Source organism: Rattus rattus, chromosome 1, assembly GCF_011064425.1.
Source record: "Rattus rattus isolate New Zealand chromosome 1, Rrattus_CSIRO_v1, whole genome shotgun sequence".
NCBI classification, from domain to species: Eukaryota; Metazoa; Chordata; class Mammalia; order Rodentia; family Muridae; genus Rattus; species Rattus rattus.
In genome coordinates this window covers 168,565,241-168,583,394 of record NC_046154.1, presented here as the reverse complement: position 1 = coordinate 168,583,394, position 18,154 = coordinate 168,565,241, and the positions used below count along the sequence as shown (strand labels likewise).

The window sequence follows — 18,154 nt, the reverse complement described above, 5'->3', positions numbered from 1 at the left end:
TCTAAGTGTATCAGTTGTACATGAAGAAACCAATCTCAGGGAAGCCACATGCTCAATGCTCAATGCTCAACACAATAAGAAGACTGAAAAAAGAGGCAAGAAGGAAGCAAAGGACTACCATTGTTCTTCAGACAGGAAGCTGTGGTAGACCGAACTTAGCAGAGGATCAGGGCGGTTCAGAGTAAGGAAGCATTCCAAGATGGAATCATTAGGCATCTTTACAGCTTGATGGAAGAATCCTGGGAGAGTGAAGGCTCAAGGTGGTTCATCCTTCTAGTTTTTATTTCTGGAAAGAAACAGAACTCTGAAAAGAAACTGCCAAGTGAGGCAGAAATCTGGGCTCCCAAGACCCTACGAAACAGCCAGCAGACCTGATATGCAAGGTGAGCGTGGGACACAGGCGCCTGTCACTTTCCCTGTCTCTGGATTATGCTGGCAATTCCAAGGCTCTCTGAGATTCCTTTCTGTGTTTACATCATTTATCAGGGAAGGACTGTTAATGACTAATCTGTGTCCATGAGGCAGAGAGCCAAGAGAGAGATGCTGTAGTTTATGCCGGAAGGCCGCCTGTGGTCACCCAGGCTTCTACTCCAGTCCCTCCTCCTCCTCCTCCTCCTCCTCCTCAGCCCTCTGTCTCCTCATCTCACCCCAGAGGAGAACTGAGTTCTGAGCGTCTACAGCGAAAGTGCTGGGCTTTGGAAAGGAGACCTGGGCTCCGAATCCTCTCAGGGCCTTGGACGTCTCTGACCCAAAACAATCCAAGTAAGTACTCAGTCATCTGGCAGTGGGAATGTGTCTCTCAAGGTAGCAGAGAAAGAACATTGCTCGCGCGCTGCTCTTAGACACCTGCGATTTTAGTCAATGAACGAACTCCAGACTTAGCAGTTTGACGTAAAAAAAAAGTGCTGAGGCACCAGGAGAGAAGGCGACTCTAAAGATGAGAGGCCAAGCTGCTTTCTTATTGAACAATACTTGATAACCATCCCTGCCAGATTCTGGTCCCCCAGAGGGCAGCGCTGCAAATAGTGGGTTTAAAAAAAAGGGAGGGCTCAACACCGATTCTACAGAAAATCTGAGACCTATGCTGTGAGCTGCCTTTTGGCATGTTGCCAAATTTCCGGGTCCCTTTGTCAGGTGACCATGGATTGAAGAAAAGACTACCGAGCCCATGCTTGAGAGGCATTAAGATTTTCCTTAGCTGAGTACCTTCAAAGTGCCTTCTCTTTAAGCTTCAGTCATACTCTTGCCCATTGCCTCCCGACTTCTAATCAGAGAAATATTAAAAAGAGAAAAATCCTGAGGGAGAACTTCATTATTAAAGCACCCCTGTGGGAAAGCCATAGGTAAGGCCTGCTTGTGTGCTCACTGCTGCAGTGACACAGGCAGGTGAGGAACTTGGGTAATTCCTCCTAATGGGGCTTTTATTTAGAAAGGAGGGGCTTGGGGATAACTGATGATTTGTTTCAGATGCTTAGTGTGACTAAGTCCCACCTGTGCTCTGGAGATCCACTGTTGTCATTGATGTCCTCTTAGAGACACTGTAGCCATGCTGAAGACAGACTGGGCTGGGAATCATTAACCCCGAGTTGATAAGAAAATGAGGAAGGGAAGATGAATCGGTTTATGGTGTAGATTATGATGATGACTGAATACCTTTTTTATGTCAACCACACCTTCATAAAGTGGCATGTGCACGTGTGTGTGTGTGTGTGTGTGTGTGTGTGTGTGTGCTCTTTTCCCTTAAAAGATAGTCGGGAAGCTGTCTTGTGTTCCTGGCTTTGGTTTTCTAAAATGATAGATACGTTCACCTCTGAGTCCCTTCCTCGCCCTCCCAAATGGTGGACCTGTGCCATTTGCACCCTGGACACTTCTGTTTTCCTGACCATGTTGCAACAGTACTGATGTAACTCCCAATTCATTGATGAAGTTCTAGACAGGACAGAGCTTTGTCTCCAGACACCCTTTTGCAATATCTCTAGCAGTGTTTCACAGCACACAGCTCTCTTGCAGAGGGAGGAAGAACATGGTACCATCCTTGGCTTGACTCCAAGGTTAGGGCAAACTGTACAGGATATGTAGCAGTTATAAGGCCCAAGGACCCTGTAAGGAAAGGAGAAGGTGTGTGTGTGTATGTGTGTGTGTGTGTGTGAAAGAGAGAGAGAGAGACAGAGACAGAGAGACAGAGAAAGAGAGATAGAGAGACAGAGACAGAGAAAGACAGAGATAGAGAGACAGAGACAGAGAAAGAGAGATAGAGAGACAGAGAAAGAGAGAGAGAGAGACAGAGAAGAGAGAGACAGAGAGAGACAGAGACAGAGAAAGACAGACAGAGAGAGAGACAGAGAAAGAGAGATAGAGAGACAGAGACAGAGAAAGACAGAGATAGAGAGACAGAGACAGAGAAAGACAGAGACAGAGAGAGACAGAGAAAGAGAGATAGAGAGACAGAGGCAGAGAGACAGAGAAACAGAGAGAAAGAGGCGAAACTAACTTTAGTTCCATGTCTACTAAATGTCCCAGGCTTTACATAAGCCACCTATTCCCTTCTCACAAGAGCATTCTGTGGTGTGGAAGTCTTGTGAGTACCCATTTTACAGACAAGAAAAACAAGGCTCAAAGAGGATGAGTTCCCTCCCCGTGGACAGAGAGCTAAGAAGGAGCAGGACTTGGTTGGAGGGTGGCTCTGTCCTTGCTCCCTGATCTTGTGGAGGTCTGGGAAAAACCTGGAATTGACAGCTGGCAGCCATTTCAGTTTGACAGGGTTGGTTGTTGAAAACCACAAATATTTTGAAGATTCCTAAAACCTCACGCACAGGGAATTTTTCTAATGACTGCCCTATCAGCGGGGGAAGTGGAGAGCACAGCTCTGGGCTCTGTAACCCGCCAGGCTGCAGGAGCTGATTGGACACTTCAGTTATCAGCATCTTAATTAAAGCCTGGAATGATCACAGTGTGTCCTGTGATTTAGGGACATTCTGGAAGGGATCCGAACTCTGTGGCCCACAGAGGCCGTGGTTGATGGATGATGCTGCAACGCTCGTCTCGATGTGACAGAGTTTCAGAGGCTCTGGGGGCGGAAAGAAAGAGAATAGGTTCTTTGCTTGAAGGGTCAAGCTTTCCCCACTTTGCTTCTGGTCTTGTTTGCCCGAAGTCCATGTGACGTGGAATGTGAGGAAAAAGAAATCCAATCACCAGTCTATTTTTATGGAGGTGGTAGGGCCAGGATTTGAACCTAGGGCCGTGTGCACACTAAGTACAAGATCTATCACTAAGCTATGCCGCCAGCTGCCTCCTGGCTATTTCTTACTCTGCGCGTTTGTGCCAGCAGAGATGGAACTAAAAGGCAACACAGTGAAGGTTCGTTACACAAAACCACAAACTACATTCTCGTTTCCTCCTCCTCTTCCTCCTCTTCCTCTTCCTCCTTTCCTTTCTCCTCCTCTTCCATCCCCTCCTCCTCCTTCTCCTCCTCTTCCATCCCCTCCTCTTCCTTCTCCTCCTTCTGCTGCTTCTTCTGTTTCTCCTCCTCCCTTCTCCTCCCCCCTCTCTCTCCCCAAGCCAAACCCCCTTGGCTTTCCACTTTGAGTTATTTCTTCCCTGACTTACCCCTTTCTAGCTTTGTCCACAAAAGTGTGTGTGTGTGTGTGTGTGTGTGTGTGTGTGTGTGGTGTTTAAAAGAACTCTCCACTTTGTACACTTGTATCAAGACAACAGTAATATATTACAGCTTGCAGGATAAAAGAGAACACAGTTCATTAGACCCAAGAGCTATTAACGGGGTCCTGATGAACCCAAGTAATAGGTGTGCTTAGGAAATATTTTATTAATTTTCATTTTTCAGGATGAAGTCCTAATGCAATATGGAAATCCCCCTCCCCATTTAAAGTGGACTAAGATAAATTTCTCTTGGCCTCAGTGAGCCTTGGGGTAACTTGGATCTCCTACACTGAAATTGCTTAAGTTATTATTGTTTGTTATGTACATTTTATAGAGTGAGGCATGTGGGTTGTGGAACTTGTGTGTGGAGGTCAGAGGGCAACTCTGTGGACTGGGCTCTCTCACGCCAGTTTATACAGTTTTTAGGGGTTGAATCCAGGTGTCTGGGCCTTTACACTCTGAGCCATCTCCCACACACACCCAGTCTCTTTCCTTTTAATTAATGAAATCAATCAATTCAAAGGAAGAAGAAACAGCGTAGCTCTGCATTCTGAAGTCTTGTAGATGTATTTGACACCGTCATCTGGAAGGTACGTCATTAATTCACTTGGCCATAGAGAAAAGAGCCCTGTTGAGGAATGTCACCAACCAGAGGATGCCCACTCTTTAGGGCTGAGCTTGTCTCGGATGGACTAGAAACCAGCAACTGCCGGCTGCCTGAGCGCTGGGAGTTCTCAGCATAGATGCCAGTCCACACCTTTGCAAACCTGGAGAAGCCAAAGCTGACTGTAGTCCAGGGTTAGACACAGTGACATCATCCCAAAGTGCTTATTTGGAAATCTCTTGTTCCATAGGGCTCTCAGCTCTGCGTCTGAGGCCATGATTGGATGCTAGGATCCAAGTATCCTTTGAGGTTTTATTTAGATGCATTTTACAAATATTTAGATGTCTTTAGGCAACAAAGGCAATGCAAATGATGCTACAGGGTGGATACAGTTGTTCATTGCACATTTGTCCAAACCTGTAGGACATATGACACTAAGAGTTAACCTTAAGGCAGACTCTGATGTCTACGTAGGGTCATCAGTTCATGATGTACGCTGCGCTCTGGCAGAGGATACAGATGGCAGAGGGTTATCTGTGCCTGGGTGGAGGAAGGCAGAAGCTGGGAACTTTCTGCTCAATTTTTTTTTGACCCTAAAACTTCTTCTGTCACAAGCTATTCTTAATTGTATACTTTATGTTTTCCCAAAGATACTTTCAGTTTTCACTCCAGCATGGAAAAGCTGCACAATTCTTAAGAAGGAATTTTACTTTTATCGTGTTTAAATTTTTAATTTATTTCGTGTGTGGTACTCTAGGTTGAACACAGGATCTTTTCTTTCATTTTATCAAAAACAGATTCTTTTCTCATAGTACATGTCCTGATTATAGTTTCCCCTCCCTCTACTCCTCTCAGCTCCTCCCCACCTCCCCTCCCGTCTGTATCCGCTCCCTTTCTGTCTCTCATTAGAAAAGAACAGGTTTCTAAGTGTTAACAACCAAACATGACAAAATATAATATAAGATGAAGCCAAAACTATCATATTGAATTTGGAGATGGCGATCCAACAGACGAGAAAAGTCCCAAGAGCAGGCATAGGAGTCAGAGACCCACTCGTTCTCACTGTCAGGAGCTCCATAAAATGCTAAATTAAATGCTATAATATATATGCGGAGGACCTTGTTCAGACCCATGAAGGCCCTGGATTTGCTCATATGCACCTTGCTTCATTGATTCAGTGGTCTGTGTTCTCCTGGTGTTGCCCATCTCCTCTGGTTCTTACAGTCTTTCTGTGTCCCCTTCCGTGAGGTTTCCTGAGATCCGAGGGGAGGGATCTGATGAAGAAATCCCATTTAGACTCTCTCTCCACACGATGACTGGCTGTGGGTCTCTCCATCTGTTCCCATCTGTTGCCAGAGGAAGTCTCTTGATGATAACTGGATAAAACACTGATCAATGCATATAGCAGAATGTCACTAGGAGTCATTTTATTGATACCTTTTTTTTAGATCAGTAGTGTTTGGTTTTACCGTAGGTTTCTGGGCTATCGAGTCTGGTTCTTGGTTATGCAGGCAGCGTCTGTTGTGGGTTCCTTCTCCTGTAGTGGGCCTTAGATCAATCAGACATTGGCTGGCTGCTCCTACTAGTTTGAACACAGGGTCTTAATACTTACTATGCATATACTACCATTAAGCTGCACACTTACCCTCTAAAAGTGTCTCCCCAAGCATATAAATATACCTGCTTACAGTATTCAATCTTAGAGTTGGTAAAATGGAAAACATGGTGCTGTGTTCCATTCTCAGGGAATTGACGGGTCACAGTGAATTCAGATTTTAGCAACCATTTCAACAGTGTAATGAAGACTAAGATCTCTCATGATTACCCCTCACTCTGTCCTCTGCACTTCTCTCTTTTGATGCTAAGACATTTAAACTACCTCAAACTTCTTATAGCTATTTCTTTTATTATTATTATTATTATTATTATTAACTTGAGTATTTCTTATATACATTTCGAGTGTTATTCCTTATAGCTATTTCTTAATGCAACACGTACAAGGTAGGGCATGGGTGTCGATCCATACCACCCTCCATAGATATTTAGGTAACTTTCGCTTTTCAGCATTCATTAGGAATCTTAGTTTCTGCACTGTGACGAGAATCATGGATTAAGGTTTCCTGAGGGACAACCCCTATAAACTAGAATGGCATCTTGTTCTAATGTGCACAATATCACTAGGAGATATTTTATCAATATCTTTTTTTAGACTATTAGTATTTGATTTCACCATAGGCTTCTGGGCTATCCAGTCTGGTTCTTGATTATCCAAACGGTGTTGGGTTCTTTCCCTGTAGTGAGCCTAGATCAAACCAGCCATTGGCTGATTGTATGTTCTAATGTACATTGCTAAGGCACTGCCCCAAGAGACTAGACAACGTACTCCCACCAGTGGGGTGTGAGAATATCTTATTTACATGTGCTTTCCTTGCCTTTGAATACTTACCAAACTTACAATATTTTTTATACAACTCAATAATTAAGACATTACCTAGTTATACTAGGTTTTACTTTTTCTAGTTGCTAATTAGGTTTTGTTTCTTTGTGTGTTTTTATTCTTTTTGGACACTTGTGTTTCAACTTTGGTCACCTCCTCTTTGTTGATTTGTGCCTTGGATTGTTTATCTTTCCTGATTTTATTTATACAAATTAATTATATAATGTTTGTTCTAACGGTTTGTCAGTAATTTGCATTGAAGACTTCATCTTCAAGTTTCAGAATTTAGCTTGGTTTATAGTGTTTTTGTCAATGCTGTGTCAATGCTGCCAAATTATTATTTTCATACTTATATCTTAGTAAATTAGTCCTTAATCCATGATATTATAAGGATAGCAATGTAACTTCCCATTAGTCTGTCAAATAGTTTTGGTAAATTTTGAAGTAGAATCCATCTGAAGCTACCATGAGGAATCCATTTCCAAGGATAATGCCAGATAAAATCTTCGTTTTCATCTCTAAAGCAGTAATGGATTTTCTTGATACAATTTCTCAACTGTCCATTCTTCCACTGATCTGAGCTGTGTTAAGTTGCTCAGAAGTCCTTTCTAGCCATTTCCAATGCACTGTTCTATCAGTCAGTCTAATGGCTACACTTCTCTCGTTCCCTCTCTCTCTCCCTCTCCCCCACCTCTCTCTCATTTTCTCGCCTTTCTTTCGTTTTCTTACATGCACCACATGTATGCTCCTCCAAGGAGGAGGTCAGAAGATGGCATTAGATCCATTAGAACTGGAGGTATAGATGGTTGTGAACTACCATACGGGTGTTGGGCATCAAGTGCTCTTAACTGCTGAGACATCTCTCCAGCCCTATTTCGGTATTAGACTCCAGCCTCTGAAAGACTTCCCTCATTCTCTGAGTCTCACTCCTGCTGATAAACCACCAAAGACTTCCCCTTGGGATAAATTCAAAACTCCCTCAGCAATGGGAATGCTGCCTGCTTGAGTCTTTTCCTGGATGATTCATGACCACATTCCTGGTTTGTTTTTGTTTTTGTTTTTTTTTTATATTTTTTAATTTACATTTCAAGTGTTATTCCCTTTCCCAGTTTCCCGGCCATAAACCACCTATCTAACCCCAACTGCCCCTTCTTCTATGAGGGTGTTCCCCCTCCCCAAACCCCCACCCCTTTTAGCCTCCCCACCCTGACATTACCCTACACTGGGAGATCCAGGCTAGGCAAGACCAAGGGCTTCTCCTTCCATTGGTGCTGAACAAGGCCATCCTCTGCTACATATGCAGCTGGAGCCATGGGTCATTCCTGTGTACTCTTTGGGTAGTGGCTTAGTCCCTGCGAGCTCTGGTTGGTTGATATTGTTGTTCTAATGGGGTTGCAAGCCCTTTCAGCTCTTCAATCCTTTCTCTAACTCCTCCAATGGGGAACCCATTCTCAGTTCAATGGTTGGCTGTGAGCATTTATCTATGTATTTGTCATGCTCTGGCAGAGACTCTCAGGAGACAGCTATATCAGGCTCCTGTCAGTGTGTACTTCTTGGCATCAGCAATAGTGACTAGGTTTGGGGATTGTATGTATATAGGCTGGATCCCAAAGTGAGGCAGGCTCTGAATGGCCATTCCTTCAGTCTCTGTTCCAAATATTGTCTCTGTATTTCCTCCTGTGAATATTTTTGTTCTCCTTTCTAATAAGGATGGAAGGATCTGCAATTTGGTCTTCCATCTTCCTGAGCTTCATGTAGTTTGTGGATTGTATTTTGGGTAATCCAAGCTTTTGGATTAATATCCACTTATCAGTGAGTGCATACCATGTGTGTTTTTCTGTGACTGGGTTATCTCACTCGGGATGATATTTTCGAGTTCCATTCATTTGCCTATGAATTTCATGAAGTCATTGTTTTTGATAGCTGAGTAGTACTCCACTGTGTAGATGTACCACATAATCTCTATCTATTCCTCTGTTGAAGGAATGTGAGTTTTTCTCAGCTTCTGGCTATTATAAATAAGGCAGCTATGAATAAGTGGAGCATGTGTCCTTATATGTTGGAGCATCTTTTGGGTATATGCTCAGGAGTGGTTGGTATAGCTGGCTCCTCAGTGTACTATGTCCAATTTTCTGAGGAAACTACAGACTAATTTCCAGAGTTGTTGTACCAGTTTGGAATCACACCAGCAATGGAGGAGTGTTCCTCTTTCTCCACATCCTCACCAGCATCTGTTGTCACCTGGGATTTTGATGTTAGCCATTCTCACTGGTGTGAGGTGGAATCTCAAGGTTGTTTTGACTTGCATTTCCCTGATGACTAAGGATGTTGAACATTTCTTTAGGTGTTTCTCAGCCATTCCATATTCCTCTGCTGAGAATTCTTTGTTTAGCTCTGTACCCCATTTTTAAATAGGGTTATTTGGCTCTCTGGAGTCTAACTTCTTGAGTTCTTTGTATATTTTGGATATGAGCCCTCTATCAGATGTAGAATTGGTAAAGATCTTTTCCCAATCTGTTGGTTGCTGTTTTTGTCCTAATGACAGTGTCCTTTGCCTTACAGAAGCTTTGCAATTTTATGGGGTCCCATTTGTCAATTTTTGATCTTAGAGCATAAGTCATAGGTATTCTGTTCAGAAAATTTTCCCCAGTGCCCCTGTGTTCAAGGCTCTTCCCCACTTTTTCTATTAGTTTGAGTGTATCTAGTTTTATGTGGAGGTCCTTAATCCACTTGAACTTGAACTTTGTACAAAGCAATAAGAATGGATCAATTTGCGTTCTTTTACATGCTGACCTCCAGTTGAACCAGCACCGTTTGTTGAAAATACTTCTTTTTTCCACTGGATGGTTTTTGCTCCTTTGTCAAAGATGAAATGGTCATAGGTGTGTGGGTTCATTTCTGGGTCTTCAATTCTATTCCATTGTTCTACCTGCCTATCTCTGTACCAATACCATTCAGTTTTTATCACTATTGCTCTGTAACAGCTTGAGGTTAGGGATGGTGATTCCCCCAAAAGTTCTTTTATTCTTGAGGACAGTGTTGTTATCCTCGTGTTTTTGTTATTCCAAATGAATTTGCAAATCACTCTTTCTAACTCTATGAAGAATTGAGTTGGAATTTTGATGGGAATTGCATTGAATCTGTAGATTGCTTTTGGCAAACTGGCCATTTTTATAATATTAATCCTGCCAATCCATGAGCATGGGAGATCATTCCATCTTCTGAGATCTTCTTCAATTTCTTTCTTCAGAGATTTGAAGTTCTTGTCATACAGATCTTTCACTTGCTTGGTTAGAGTCACACCGAGGTATTTTATGATATTCGTGACTCTTGTGAAGGATGTCATTTCCCTAATTTCTTCCTCAGTATGTTTATCCTTTGAGTAGAGGAAGGCTACTGATATATTTGAGTTAATTTTATATCCAGCCATTTTACTGAAGTTGTTCATCAGGTTTGGGAGTTCTCTGGTGGAACTTTTGGGGTCACTTAAGTATATTATCTTATCATCTACAAATAGTGATATTTTGACTTCTTCCTTTCCAATTTCTATCCCTTTGACCTCCTTTTGTTGTCTGATGGCTCTGGTTAGGACTTCAAGTACTTTATTGAATAAGAAGGGAGAGAGTGGGCAGCCTTGTCTCCTCCCTGATTTTAGTAGGATTTCTCTCCATTTAGTTTGATGTTGGCTACTGATTTGTTGTATATTGCTTTTACTATATTTAGGTATGGGCCTTGAATTCCTGATCTTTCCAAGTCTTTTAACATGAAGGGGTGTTGAATTTTGTCAAATGTTTTCTCAGCATCTAAGTAAATGGTCATATGGTTTTTTTCCTTTGAGTTTGTTTATATAGTGGATTATGTTGATGGATTTCTGTATTTGATCCATCCCTGCATCCCTGAGATGAAGCTTACTTGATCATGATGGATGATCATTTTGATGTGCTTGGATTTGGTTTGTCAGAATTTTATTGAGTAGTTTTGCATCCATATTCATAAGGGAAATTGGTCTGAAAATCTCTTACTTTGTTGGGTCTTTGTGTGGTTTAGGTATAAGTGTAATTGCGGCTTCATAAAAGGAATTGGGTAGTGTTCCTTCTGTTTCCATTTTGTGTAATAGTTTGGACAGTATTGGTATTAGGTCTTCTATGAAGGTCTCATAGAATTCTCCACTAAACCCATCTGGTCCTGGGCTTTTTTCTTTTTTTTTCTTTTTCTTTCTTTTTTGGTTGGGAGACTTTTAATGACTGCTTCTATTTCTTTAGGAGTTAGTGGGACTGTTTAGATGGTTTACCTGATCCTGATTTAACTTCGGTGCCTGGTATCTGTCTAGAAAATTATCTATTTCCTCCAGATTTTCCAGTTTTGTTGAATTTAGACTTTTGTAGTAGGAGCTGATGATTATTTGAATTTCCTCAGTTTCTGTTGTTATGTCTCCCTTTTCATTTCTAATTTTGTTAATTTGAATACATACTGTGCCCTCTGGTTAATTTGGCTAAGGGTTTTTTTTATCTTGTTGATTTTCTCAAAGAAGCAGCTCCTGGTTTTGTAGATTCTGTATAGCTCTTTTTTTTTTTTTTTTTTTCTACTTGGTTGATTTAAGCTCTGAGTTTGATTATTTCTTGCCATCTACTCCTCTTGAGTTTATTTACTTCTTTTTGTTCTAGAGCTTTTAGATGTCCTGTCAAGATGCTAATGTATGCCATCTCCAGGTTCTCTTTGGAGGCACCCAGAGCTGTGAGTTTTCCTCTTGGCACTGCTTTCATTGTGTGCCATAAGTTTGGGTATGTTGTGCCTTCATTATCATTAAATTCTTAAAAAAGTCTTTAATTTCTTTCTTTATTTCATCCTTGACCAAGTTATCATTGAGTAGAGTGTTGTTCAAGTTACTTGTGTATGTGGGCTTTCTGTCGTTTTGTTGTTATTGAAGACCAGCCTTATTCTGTGGTGATCTGATGGAATGCATGGGAGCATTTCAATCTTCTTGTATCTGTTGAGGCCTGATTTGTGACTGATTATATGATCAATTTTGGAGAAGGTACCATGAGATGCTAAGAAGGTATATTCTTTTTTTTTAGGATGAAATGTTCTATAGATATCTGTTAAATCTATGTGGTTCACAACTTCTGTTAGTTTCTATATGTTTCTGTTTAGTTTCTGCTTCCATGATTGATGAGAGTGGGGTGTTGAAGTCCCCCAGTATTATTGTGTGAGGTGCAATGTGTGCTTTCAGCTTGTGTAAGGTTTCTTTTATGAATGTAGGTGCCCTTGCATTTGGAGCATAGATATTCAGGATTGAGAGCTCATCTTGATGTTTTTTGTTTTTTGTTTTTGTTTTGTTTTGTTTTTTTAATAAATATGAAGTGTCCTTTCTTACCTTTTTTTTTTTTTATAACTTTTGGTTGAAAGTCAATTTTTCTTCAGTATTAGAATGGTTACTCCAGCTTGTTTCTTTGGACCATTTGCTTGGAAAAATTTTTCCCAGTCTTTTACACAGAGGTAGTGTCTGTCTTTGTCACTGAGGTGTGTTTCCTGTATGCAGCAAAATGCTGGTTCCTCTTTCTGTATCCAGTCTGCTAGTCTGTGTCTTTTTGTTGGGGGATTGGGTCCATTGATGTTAAGAGATGTTAAGGAATAGTGTTGTTGTTTCCTGCTGTTTTTTTGTTGTTAGGGGTGGAATTAGGTTAGTGTGGCTCCGTTCTTTCGGGTTTGCTTTCCCTTGGGTGTAGTCTCCCTACTTGTGTTGGAGTTTTCCATCTATTATCCTTTGTAGGATTTGTAAAAAGATATTTTGTAAATTTAATTTTGTCGTGGAATATCTTGGTTTCTCCATCTATGGTAATTGAGAGTTTTGCTGGATATAGTAGCCTGGACTGCATTTGTGTTCTCTTAGGGTCTGTATGACATCTGCCCAGGATCTTCTGGCTTTCATAGTCTCTAGTGAGTAGTCTGGTGTAATTCTGATAGGTCTGCCTTTATGTGTTACTTGACATTTTCCCCTTACTGCTTTTAATATTCTTTCTTCGTTTTGTGCATTTGGTGTTTTGACTATTATGTGACGGGAGGAGTTTCTTTTCTGGTTCAATCTCTTTCTTTAGGTTAGGGAAATTTTCTCCTTTAATTTTGTTTAAGATATTTACTGGCCTTTTAATTTGGGAATATTCTCTCTCTTCTATACCTATTATCTTTAGGTTTGATCTTCTCATTGTGTCCTAGATTTTCTGGATATTTTGGGTTAGAACCTTTTTACATTTTACATTTTCTTTGATGGTTGTGTCAATGTTTTCTATGGTATCTCCTGCCCCTGAGATTCTCTCTTCTATCTCTTGTATTCTGTTGGTGATGCTTCTGTCTATGACTCCTGGTCTGTTTCCTAGGTTTTCTATCTCCAGGGTTGTTTCCCTTTGTGATTTTGTTATTGTTTTTATTTCCATTTTTAGATCCTGGATGGTTTTGTTCAATTCCTTCACCTGTTTGACCATGTTTTCCTGTAATTCTTTAAGGGATTTTTGCATTTCCTCTTTAAGGACTTCTACTTGTTTCCCTGTGTTCTCCTGTATTTCTTTAAGGGAGTTATTTATGTCCTTCTTAAAGTCCTCTATCATCATTATGAGTTGTAATTTTAAATCCAAATCTTACTTTTCCAGTGTGTTTGGATATCCAGTATTTGCTTTGGTGGGAGAACTGGGCTCTGATAATGCCAAGTAGTTTTGATTTCTGTTGCTTACGTTCCTATGCTTGCCTCTTGCTATCATGTTGTCTGTGGTGTTAGCTGGTCATGCTGTCTGTGACAGTGGCTTGGCCTTCCTGTAAGTCTGTGTGTCATCACTCCTGGAGAGCAGCTTTCTCCCAGTGGAATCTGGATACAGAGAGCTGTGTCACAGTGTCAGCTCTGGGTGGGCAGGCAAAAACTGGAAGAGTCCTGTCCCAGACTGTTCCTGGGTTCGTATGTCCTGAGGGCTGCAGGTGGGTCCTTCAGAGCAGAAGTGGTGGTCTTACCTCTGCTTTCAGGTGTGTCAACACTCCTGGAGACTGGCTTTCAGTTCTGGGTGCAGGCAGATATTAGAAGGATCCTCTTCCTGACTGCTCCTAGGTTCCCGTATCCAGAAGGCTCTAGGCAGATTCCTCTTGGTCCAGGAATGTGAGCAGAAGCAGTGGTTTCCCCTGAGCTCTCAAGATTGTCCACACTTCTGAGAGTCCAGCTCTCTGCCCCACGGGATTTGGGTACAGAAAGCTGTGGGACTGGGTCAGCTCTGGGTACAGCCATGGCCACATTCCTGGACCTGCATTTCTCCTTCAACACTCCAAGCACAGGCTTTTAGCACTTGCTGTATACTTCCCAGGTCTTAGTTCTTTGTGTAGCATGCTTCTTGCCCCTCACAAATAACTGCCTTTGGTTTAAAGACCCACTTTAAAAAATATTTTCATTTCATGTTCATTGGTCTTTTGCCTGCATGGATGTCTGTGTGAGGGTGTCAGAAGCCCTGGAACTGGAGTTACAGATAAGTGTGAGCTGCCACAGGGGTGCTGGGAATTGAAACTGGGTTCTGTGGAAGAGCAGTCAGTGCTCTTAACTGGTGAGCCATCTCTCCTGCCCTAAAGACCCACTTATAAAAGAGCTCTTTTCTGGTCACCTACTCATATCCACCTACAACCCTCTATATTTATCTCCTTTATTTTAATATGATCACCATTGTTTAGTGTACGTGCTGTTGAAATGTGAGGAAGCTCATACTATATTACCAATACCTAAATCAGAGCTTAGAACATAATACAGAAATAAATGAGTTGGGTGAACGAATGAACAACTTATACTCTTGTTAGGAACTGAGCTTTCTTATGTTATAATAATAATGATGATAATAGATTTGGGGCTTTTATATGTCTGATTGTCTAACAAAGAGTCAATAGAAGTATACTGACTGAATGAGTGAATGAGTAAGAAGTTGATATTGAGAATTTTTTTTAGAAGAATCCAGTACCCTTAAGAACATGCTTACATGCTCCAACATATAACAAGGACACGCTCCACTATGTTCATAGCAACCTTATTTATAATAGCCAGAAGCTGGAAAGAACCCAGATGCTCTTCAACAGAAGAATGGATACAGAACATGTGGTACATTTACACAGTGGATCACTACCTAGCTATTAAAAACAATGACTTTATGAAATTCATAGTCAAATGGATGAAACTAGAAAATGTCATCCTGAGTGGGATAACCCAATCACAAAAAAACACATATGGCATGCACTCACTGATAAGTGGTTATTAGCCCCAAGATACAATCCACAGACCACATGAAACTCAAGAAGGACAACCAAAGTGAGGATGTTTCAGTCCTTCTTATATGGGGGAACAAAAACATTCATAAGAGGAGATATGGAGACAAAATTTGGAGCAAAGACTGAAGGAAAGGCCATCCAAAGACTACCTCACCTAGGAATCCAGCCCATATACATACAGCCACCAAACCCAGACAATATTGCTGATTCCAAGAAGTGCATGCAGACAGGAGCCTGATATAGCTGTCTCCTGAGAGGCTCAGCCAGAGCATGACAAATACAGAGGCATATGCTCACAGCCAACCATTGAACTGAGTACAGGATCCCCAACGGAGGAGTTAGAGAGAGGACTGAAGGAGCTGAAGGGGTTTGCAACCCTATGAGAACAACATCAACCAACCAGAGTTCCCAGGGACTAAACCACCGTCCAAAAAGTACACATGGACAGACCCATGGCTCCAGCTGCATATGTAGCAGAGGATGGCCTTGTTGGGTACCAATGGGAGGAGAAAACCTTGGTCCTGATAATTCTGGAGCCCCCCAATGTAGGAAAATGTCAGGGTAGCGAGGCAGGAAAGAGTGTTTGGATGGGTGGAGGAACACCCTTATAGAAGAAGTGGGAGGGAGGATGGGATGGTGTTTTATGGATGGGAAACCTGGAAAGGAGATAACATTTGAAATGTAAATAAATAAAAATAATCCCATAAAAATTTTTAAAAAGAACATGCTTATTTTAGGTAAGAAAATAGCCAATGTGTCATATTGTTGAAAGGGGTTGTGTATACTTTTATACCAGGCTGCCCTCGTATCCCCTAATTTAGTGGCTTGATTCTGTCCCTTTCAATGTGTTTTTGCCTGAGTTGAATTGTGTGACTACTTTTAACTGTGCAAAGCTCAGTTTGCTAAGTCTGTTTCCATGCATGTGGAGTTTATGTTGGCTGATACACTTGTATCTGAGTCTCTTTCTTCTTCATATGCCAATATTAGCATTTCAAGGGAAAAAAAGAGAAGTTCAACGTCCTCTTCAGGTACAACCTCAGTAGTAGTACAGTTCTATTCATAAAATTAAGTCACAGTGACAGCCCATTCAAGGGATGCAGTAGACTCATTATGGGGGGGGATTTTCAAAAATTAGCTTCTGGCTCAAGATGGCATTGTATACACTAATGCAATTTGTTTGAATGCTGTGTGGGTGTGGTTCATGTGTATGAGTGAGTTAGAGAGAGACAGAGACAGAAACAGAGACAAAAAGACAGAGACAGAAAGAGAAGAGATTCAGTAAGTTAGCATTTTAGAGCTCATTCATGTTTAAAAGACATGTCAATGTACTCTGGAGTTTATTTACCCAAGCGATAAATACTGAGACAGATAGAAACACTACCCTTTTTCGAGGGTTCATCTCTCTTTCTCCTGAACAGCACACCTTTGCACTGAATCTTGACTCCCTCTGACCATGGACTCACAACGCTGAGTTAAGCTTTGAAAAATGACTCACCACAGTCTATGTTCCACGGCATCTGTGTTCATAGGACAGTGTTACCAGCGCCTTTGTGTGACTGTGTACGATGAGTCCACACATGGGATCAGCATTTACATGCATCTTCCAAGACCTGGTTACTCTACCTCAGCCAGTGCTGCTTTACTGGACAGCACCTATCCAAGGCCTCCAATTACAAATGGTTGTGTCAAAGTGGAATCTCTTTTCCCACCATGAACTTTCTGTGACACATAATATCTAAACAAGTAAACATTGATAACCAAAAAGTGGGGGTCCACGCTACCAGTAACTCTATGTAATATCACAATAGAAGCAAACGGCACTTACCCCTTTTGAATTTATGCCCCAGGTTTTTCTCCTCCAGAAATAAAGCTTTAATTTATGTATAATATATTTCAATATATTATTATAAAATGTTGATATATATTTTAGATATTTCAGTCTTGGCATTTGCCGTTTTATATATATATTTGTTATATATATTATTAACAAATAATATGTGTTTATTATATTATTCTATTTATTTACATACCAAGTGTTGCTACCTTGGTTCCCCCTCACAGGGTTCTTCTCCCCATTTCCTTTCCCCTTCACCTCTGAGAGGGTGCCCACGCCCCTGTGTCCCCTCTTCCTGGTTCATCAGGTCTCTACAGGATTGGGTACATCTTTTTCCACTGATGCCAGACAAGGCAATCCTCTGCTACATTATTCTCAACGTTTTAAATTAAATCTTTGGTTGTGGTGTCATAGGAATAGACATCGAATAAAATCCATGTTCTGTCCCGGCTTCCACCGAGACCCAAGGCTTACCCTTTGTATTGTTAGGTTTCTTCCTCTCTTTCATTGCCCTTTCACTATGCTGCTTCCGGTTCCTCTCTCCCTGAGACTGCAAATGCCAATCATCCTCTTTGATGGAGAATTTTCTATTTTTCCATCCCCTTATTCGTAGGCTTATTTCCGCTTCCAACATTCCCACAAGAACACTTATCTTTTTAAGATAAATACTTATTCTTTTATTTTACGTGTGTGAGTGTTTTCCTGTGTGCTGGCTTGAAAGAAATGTCACCATAACTTCAGCTAGTTGAGCACACGGTGGTGAAGTTTCGGGAGGTTGAGGAGGTGTGGCCTTGCAGGAAGAAGCACATCACACAGACGGGCTTGGAGATTCCAAAGCCACATGCCAGTCCCAGTTCGTTCTGTCTACGTTGGTTGAGATGTGAGCTCCCAGCTTCCTGTTCCTGTCACCAGGCCTACACTTGATACCATGCCTCTGATCCACCATCATGGAGTCTCAATGTGTCTGGAAACATAAACCCACACAAACTCTTTCTTCTGTAAGCTGCTTTGGTCATGGTATTTGGTCACAGCAAGAGAAAAGTAACTAGTATAGCCTGTGTTAATGTATGTGCTTCATGTGTGTCCAGGTACCTGTCAGGGGAGGGGGGTAATCAGGTCACTTGGAAGTGAAGTTACCGATGGTTGTGAACCACTGCGTATATACAGGGAACTAATCCCAGATCATCTGCAAGGTCAGCAAGCATTCTTAAACTCTGACCTATCTCTCTAACACCTAGAGTACTGTTTTCTATGGATGTGTTTTATTTTTAATTTGTGTGTGTGTGTGTGTGTGTGTGTGTGTGTGTGTGTCCATGTGCATGCATGTGCACTTCTGAGC

General features: G+C 41.5%; 1 protein-coding gene across 2 annotated transcripts in view; it reads left to right on the top strand.

Moving 5' to 3' along the window:
- Positions 1–648: 648 nt before the first annotated feature.
- Nr1h4 (nuclear receptor subfamily 1 group H member 4) overlaps positions 649–18,154 on the top strand; it is a 90,781-nt gene continuing 73,275 nt past the window's right edge. The window contains exon 1 of one of the 2 annotated variants that reach the window (XM_032911059.1): positions 649–762. The gene's annotated coding sequence lies outside the window, so the exon portion shown is untranslated. The remainder of the gene's footprint in view (positions 763–18,154) is intronic. The other variant, XM_032911064.1, reaches the window with a different exon arrangement.